At 40.8% G+C, this 7,857-nt stretch overlaps 1 protein-coding gene across 1 annotated transcript in view; it reads left to right on the top strand.

Annotated features, from left to right (window-relative positions):
* Nucleotides 1-2,142: 2,142 nt before the first annotated feature.
* Nucleotides 2,143-7,857, top strand: part of LOC136864149 (very long chain fatty acid elongase AAEL008004) — a 288,445-nt gene continuing 282,730 nt past the window's right edge. The window contains exon 1 of the mRNA XM_067140791.2: nucleotides 2,143-2,186. The gene's annotated coding sequence lies outside the window, so the exon portion shown is untranslated. The remainder of the gene's footprint in view (nucleotides 2,187-7,857) is intronic.

The following is a 7,857-nucleotide window of genomic DNA, read 5'->3' as shown; positions in this document are numbered from 1 at the left end:
CATTTCACATCATGAGCATACCTCAGTGACGTCAGTCTACCCTGCAATTGGCATAAAGTTCTGACCACTCCTTCTTGGTGTTGCATTTGCTCTGTCAGTCAGTGTATACTGTACACCGCTGTACTCCAGAGGACTCCTCCGTCTATTATCTAATTATATTGTACGTCGCTGTACTCCAGAGAACCCCTCTGTCTATTATCTAACTATACTGTACATCGCTGTACTCCAGAGGACTCCTCTGTCCATTATCTAATTATACTCTACATCGCTGTACTCCAGAGAACCTCTCTGTCTATTATCTAACTATACTGTACATCACTGTACTCCAGAGAGCCCCTCTGTCTATTATCTAACTATACTGTACACCGCTGTACTCCAGAGGACTCCTCTGGCTATTATCTAACCATGAGGAACATCGCTGTACTCCAGAGGACTCCTCTGTCTAGTATCGAACTATGCTGATTTCCGCTGTACTCCAGAGGACTCCTCTGTCTATTATCTAACTTTGCTGAACACTGCTGTATTCCAGAGGACTCCTATGTCTATGATCTAACTTTGCTGAACACCGTTGTACTCCAGAGGATTCCTCTGTCTATTAACTAACTTTGCTGAACACTGCTGTACTCCAGAGGACTCCTCTGTCTGTTACCTAACTTTGCTGAACACCGCTGTACTCCAGAGGACTCCTATGTCTATTATCTAACCATGCTGAACACCGCTGTACTCCAGAATACTCCTCTGTCTATTATATAACTACACTGTACACCGTTGTACTCCAGAGGACTCCTCTGTCTATTATCTAACTTTGCTGAAAACTGCTGTATTCCAGAGGACTCCTATGTCTATTATCTAACTATGCTGAACACCGCTCTACTCCAGAGGACTCCTCTGTCTATTTTCTAACTTTGATGAGCACGGCTGTACTCCAGAGGATTCCTCTGTCTATTAACTAACTTTGCTGAACACTGCTGTACTCCAGAGGACTCCTCTGTCTGTTACCTAACTTTGCTGAACACCGCTGTACTCCAGAGGACTCCTGTGTATATTATCTAACCATGCTGAACACCGCTGTACTCCAGAATACTCCTCTGTCTATTATATAACTACACTGTACACCGTTGTACTCCAGAGGACTCCTCTGTCTATTATCTAACTTTGCTGAAAACTGCTGTATTCCAGAGGACTCCTATGTCTATTATCTAACTATGCTGAACACCGCTGTACCCCAGAGGACTCATATGTCTATTATGTAACTATGCTGAACACCGCTGTACTTCAGAGGATTACTATGTCTATTATCTAACCATGCGGAACACCGTTGCACTCCAGAGGACTCCTCTGTCTATTATCTGACTAGACTGTACACCGCTGTACTCCAGAGCACTCCTCTGTCTATTATCTAACCATACTGTACACCGCTGTATTCCAGAGGACTCCTCTGTCTATTATCGAACTATACTGAACACGGCTTTATTCCAGATGACTTTCATGTCTATTATGCAACTATACTCAACACCACTGAACTCCAAAATACTTATTTTTTCTATTGTCTAACTGCTCAACATTATTGTAATCGAGAAGACTTCCTTGTCTATTGTCTGACTGTGCTCAACACTGTCGTAATTGTCCAGCTCCATGGCTAAATGGTTATCGTGCTGGCCTTTAGTCACAGGGGTGCCGGGTTCGATTCCTGGCAGCGTCAGGTTAATTTCGCTGGTCCGGGAGCTGGGTGTGCGTGACGTCTTCATCATCATGTCATCCTCATCACGACGTGCAGGTCGCCTACGGGTGTCAGATCAAAACGTGGCGAGCCGAACATGTCCTCGGACACTCCCGGCACTAAAAGTCATACGTCATTTCCATTTCATCTGCCTAGTGCCTGATTGTAGTCAACACGGCTGTACTCCAGAAGACTCGTCTATTATCTGACTGTGGTCAACATTGCTCTACTCCAGAGGACTCATCTGCCCAGTACTTGACTAACCTCAACAGTGATATTCTTGAAGACTCTTGTGTTGTTGGCTCTTATTAACCTTGGAGTTGTTTCTTGTTGTGGTAGGGACACACCGCTCCTCCTACCAGCCGCATCAGCTAACGTATATATAGAGGTGAAAGAGCAGGTGCGGTCAGTCCCACCAGCTCTCTGGTAAAGTGTGTGCACTGTTGCGAGCCGTGCCGTCATCCAGGTAAGACCTCGCATTACTACACTAATGCAGAGACGAGGTGGAAAAATGTACCTGAAATTTTGTGGGGAAATGAAATGTATACAGCACCCGAATTATTAATGATTGGCTTAGGCTACTGCTAATGACAGATATCAAAATAGCATGCTGTTGACAGAAGTGACAGCCAGAGATCAATTTGCTTTATGTTATTACCTCGGTATGTTGTGGTAGAGACTATGGAGACTGCAATACTTGAAAACTTTATCAGAGTCTTGAATTGCAGTTTATCAGTCATACAATATTACCAAAAACAGAGAAACGACACTGTGTGTTTTTTTATCGTGAAAATTTTATTTAAGAAAATGTTTACATTCAGCCTCATATGCTGCCTTAAAGAACTGAAGTTAGGGTATAGCTGACAGTAAACATGTACCATTTCTAGACTATGGATGAATTAGGGTACTTTTGGAACAACTTTTCCGTTGACCATTGGTACGTATTTCACATTATACTCGCTGTATATTCACACGACACACTCCTTTGCGTAACAGTGTCGTATTCGGTGGTTTCTCTACGAACTGTTTCCAATAAAGACTTGGGTGTTCCGCTTGGTGTGGTTGAGAATTAAACTGTTTTGCAGTGGTACGAACTCCTCAAAAACTTCTTATCTAGACGGTCGTGGTTCAAGTGTCAGTCAAGAGTCACAATTCTCTTACTTAAATTTAAGAACAATTCTGATATGTTCTGTAGCTTATGACCAGGATTATTATTTAGTTCTATCTCCCACTAAACAGTGAGTGCAGTGAGCTTGCATTCGAGAGTTGGCGGGTTCGAGTCCCACCGTCGGTAGCCCTGAAAATGGTTTTCCGTGTTTTCCAATGTTCACACCAGGAAAATGCTGGGGCTGTACCTTAATTAAGTCCACGACCACTACCTTCCCAATCCTAGCCCTTTCACCTGCTTCCCTCGCCGAAAACCTTCCATGTGTTTTGTGCGACGTTAAACCACTAGCAAAAAAAGAAGAGAACAACAAAAAAGTGAGTTTTTAGTTAATCACCTATCAAATAGTAGAAGTGTGGTCGTATTGTGAAGAAATAGCCCTACCTCGTGAAATCAGCCAATGAGTTGCTTCTCATTCAATCGAAAGACCTAATTGTCTAAAAACAAAAAATAGAGTATGCAAGCGAGTTTATAAGTTTAAAATATAACTTATCATACCACGTCGAATGATCCTTATTTAAGAAATCGTAAGAATTGCCCAATGATAACACGGACTTTTTTTTTTTTTTACTTAAATTAGACGACCATAAAACAACTTATTATCTTTCTGTCATATATCAGGTTCCAGTACAAATATCAACACTGAAAAACTTCAGGGTCAAGCAAAGGGTAACTTGTCCCTTGGCCTATGGAAAACACGTTTTAACTGAGATGTTCACGACTGAAACATTGTTACAAAAGTTGTTAAATTCTATGAATGTTTTGTGGAAAAGTCGATAAATTAAACTAACTTTTTTTTTTACAAAATGTAACTCATTCCTGCAAGGATTGCTTTTTTACAATTTGCTATATGTCGCACCGATACAGATAGGTCTTATGGAGACGATGAGATAGGAAAGGGCTAGGAGTGGGAATGAAGCGGCCGTAGCCTTAATTAAGGTACAGCGTCAGCATTTGCCTGGTGTAAAAATGGGAAAGCACGGAAAACCACCTTCAGGGCTGCTGACAGTGGGGTTCGAACCCACTATGCCCCGAATGCAAGCTCACAGCTGCGCACCCCTAACCGCACGGCCAACTCGCTCGGTGCAAAGAATGGCGCAAATGCAAACTTTATCTATAGAATTCATTTTAAAATATCTGCTGTTTAACGCAAATTAATGTTAGTTCCTTGAGCTTCAGAAAAATCTTTTTAAGCAACATCGATGAATCATCAATTTGTTATAGAAGGCAGATTAAGAGTAGTTTTATACGAAAGGAAATATCAAGACGATGTATTGCATTACCCTTAGCGCGGCTTCTCCTCACTTCTGTAGATGACAAGTGGTTAGTTAGTTAGTGGCGAGACAACACAGTGAGGTCTCGTAGTTTGTGTATCTTGTAGCAATACCGTGCTTCATTACAGGTGTGTATAGTCTGCAGAATATACGTGATAGCACGTGTTACCGCGGTCTATAAACACTGACATCCATATTTGAAAATAATTCGGGCTAGGGGAACCGACCGAATAATAAATGGTTCCATTCAAGTAACCACCCAGGGTTGAAGCTGGAATGCACAGGACGCCTTTTCTATGGAGCCTGAGTGTGGGATTTTAGCCTTGTTCCCTTCGCCGCAAATTTCCCGTAGCTGAGCGCTCCCCGTTACAGACAGCACTTGGTGGTGATGGTGACTGATGTTTGAAGGGATGAGACCATGGGATTATCAGCCCCCTAAATACTTGACAGTGTTGGTAATCGTACATTGGTGAACCAGATTAGAAGAAGCTGTAATTAACTGCATCTTTTTTTAAGAATGCAATAATAATATGATTGGCTGGAAACCATACGTTTTAGAGTCGGTCTATTGAGAGTAAAAATGTGAAAAACACTTCAATCTTCCGATATAATAATAATAATAATAATAATAATAATAATAATAATAATAATAAAATAATGATAATAATAAAGCTGTTGAACGTCCCTCAAATTATTTGATGGTTATCATAAAGAGACTATATTCTGTACATGGTTCCCTAGAAAATCCATTCCATTTGTGTACTCTGAAGAACCGACCGATTCTACCGGGTCCAGATCCTGCAACTTGAACATAAGAGGAAGGGTTTAATCCTCTGTACTACACAGGCGATGTCTAATGACTGCGATTGTACGTGTAGTTGTAACTACCTGAGCCTGGGTCTGAGAAAGGTTCCTCAATACTTGAAATAAGGTATAATCCAAAGCGTTCTTTCTGGTGAAAATATTGACACGCCGGGGTGGTTCAGTATACTGGCCATCAGGACAACTTGAATGCTAGATAGCAATCAGTCTTCTGGTAGAGCATAACTTCACGCTCTTGGCCAATAAAATGGGAGGGTAGAATAAGTATGGTTCGCACCGTTGCTAACAAAGATCCATTATCAAGTGATTAGAAAGTGAAAGACGTTTGGACTTTGGCTACGTTAGCTGGAGGTTGCACGACGCCTCTTTAAGTCCTCAAGCCTTATATGATGACCACACCTCATATATAGCATATTTAATTGCTATTGCTTGTTATACATTGCTATGGCATAAGTGTGTGGTGCCTATGAATGAACAGGAATATCCTGTCTGTCAGATTTCCATTTAAAAAGTAAGTATTACAAAATGTAGACAATGAAGAAATTGTTACAGCAAGCTATATTCGTGAATACAAATAGATTATTATTATTATTATTATTATTATTATTATTATTATTATTATTATTATTATTATTATTATTATTATTATTATTGCTATTGATCTTACGCCCCACTAACAGAGGCTGGCATATTTAAGCACTTTCAAATAGCATCGGACTGAGCTAGAAACGAACTTACCAACTTGGGCTCAAATGGCCAGTGCTTCTACCATCTGAGCCCCACTCAGCTCGGGTTTTATTATTATTATTATTATTATTATTATTATTATTATTATTATTATTATTATTATTATTATTATTATTATTATTATTCTGTCTGCTTAATGTCGCTCTAACAGAGGTAGTTTTGGGGTGACATTGAGATAGGAAGGGGACAAGGGTTAAGACATAAATGGCAGTAACCCCAGATACAGCTCCATCATTTGTTTGATGTGGAAATGAGAAACCACGCAAATTAGTCTGCAGGGTGGCTTCGAACCCACCATATTCTGAACGAAAGTGCGAATTTTGTACGTGGTCCGGATCGTGTAGTTGTGAAGCTGTAGGCTTATATTCGTTCGGAGATGGCGAGTTCGAGAGCCCAAATTTCTACAGCATTATATTTTTCACACCAGCCTGTGACTTAATTAAGGCCACGCCTGCTACATTCCTAGTCCTAGCTCTTTCTTACGCCAACATCACAGAAAACATACTTTTATTAGTGCAGCATTCAAAGACTAGAAACATACCTCAATTGTAAGCTTCCGTAGCTACCCAGCGCATACTACGAAGCCAATTGGTTTGATAATATTGTTGTATTTGTGTTAGTAGATGCAATACATAGAACGAAAATACATGCATAAACCGAGTGAGTTAGTTACGCGGTTTGGGTCATGCAGTTGTGAGCTTGCATTCGGGAGATAGTGGGTTCGAAAACCACAATGTCGGCAGCCCTGGTTTTCTGTGGTTTTCCATTTTCACTCTAGGTAAATGCAGGAGCTGTACATTAATTCAGACTACGGTCGTTTTCTCCCCAGTCAAATCCCAACGTCGCCATAAGATCTGACTGTGCCGGTGCGACGTAAAACAAATAGCAAGAAAAGACACATCTTCATTACAGATTGCTACGTCTTTCAGCGTTCAGTCTGAAATCCTCTATGAATGAGCTACTAGCTCAGTGACCTCCATTAGCTCTCCAGTTTTTACCTTTAAATCAATTAAAAACTGAGTATGATCATCGTCACTTTGGTCTCTGCCTGCTTCTCTTGTCCATTAATTAATTATTTTATTTTTTGAGTGAACAGGTGTGTTTAGTATTAATGAACTTGACCATCTTCGGTTCCCATCAGATCCGTATTGACTATTAATGAGTTATCAACCTGTGATTAGCCCTGTTTCTCACAGTTTGATAAATCAGCTGTGTTTGCTCATTCGCTTGCATTCAGTTGCAGAATCAAAAGAGTATTTAAATGTGGGAGACTCGTTTCAGTAGATATACTGATACCTTAAAGATCCCCTTTATGGCACTTGGTAATCCCTTAAAACCGACAGCAGTAGAAGTAGCGTCAGCACGTAGCATTACTACGTATTTGTGTTAATTCATAAGTAAATTTACTTGTATTGACTTTACAGTATGTAGTGCGATATTCGTTTAAATTAAGGTTATGTTCAGCTGCACTCCCAGCAGTATCGATGTGTTGTTGATAGAAGTAACAAACCTGATTTGTGTAGTAATCTGTGTTGTCGGTTTCTGTGACCGATTGACCTTTCATTATTGCATAACCATAAATCACACCCCTTAAGCAATATTATAATCATTTTAATGATCTAATGTCCCCGAGCGTATTCATTTAAATCTGTAGGGTAAATATATTTACCAGGGTTTGTAAATTCAAACTTTGAGTCTATATGGAACTGAACTTGAGACTATCTGATTTCGGTCGGCCGTGGTTTCCCATTTTCACACCAGGCAAATGCTGGGGCTGTACCTTAATTAAGGCCACGGCCGCTTCCTTCCCACTCCTAGCCCTTCCCTGTCCCATCGTCACCATAAGACCTATCTGTATCGGTGCGACGTAAAGCAAATAACAAAACAAAACAAAAATTGCTAGTGGCTTTACGTCGCACCGACACAGATAGGTCTTATGGCGACGATGCGGTAGGAAAGGCCTAGGAGTTGGAAAGAAGCGGCCGTGGCCTTAATTAAGGTACAGCCCCAGCATTTGCCTGCTGTGAAAATGGGAAACCACGGAAAACCATCTTCAGGGCTGCCGACAGTGAAAGGCGAATGGCCAAAGGACTATTCTTTTCAATCTATCAAAGCTTCAGCCGCAGATG

The sequence above is a fragment of the Anabrus simplex genome, chromosome 2 (genome assembly GCF_040414725.1).
Source record: "Anabrus simplex isolate iqAnaSimp1 chromosome 2, ASM4041472v1, whole genome shotgun sequence".
Taxonomy (NCBI): domain Eukaryota; kingdom Metazoa; phylum Arthropoda; class Insecta; order Orthoptera; family Tettigoniidae; genus Anabrus; species Anabrus simplex.
This window is presented reverse-complemented; position numbering and strand designations above follow the sequence as displayed.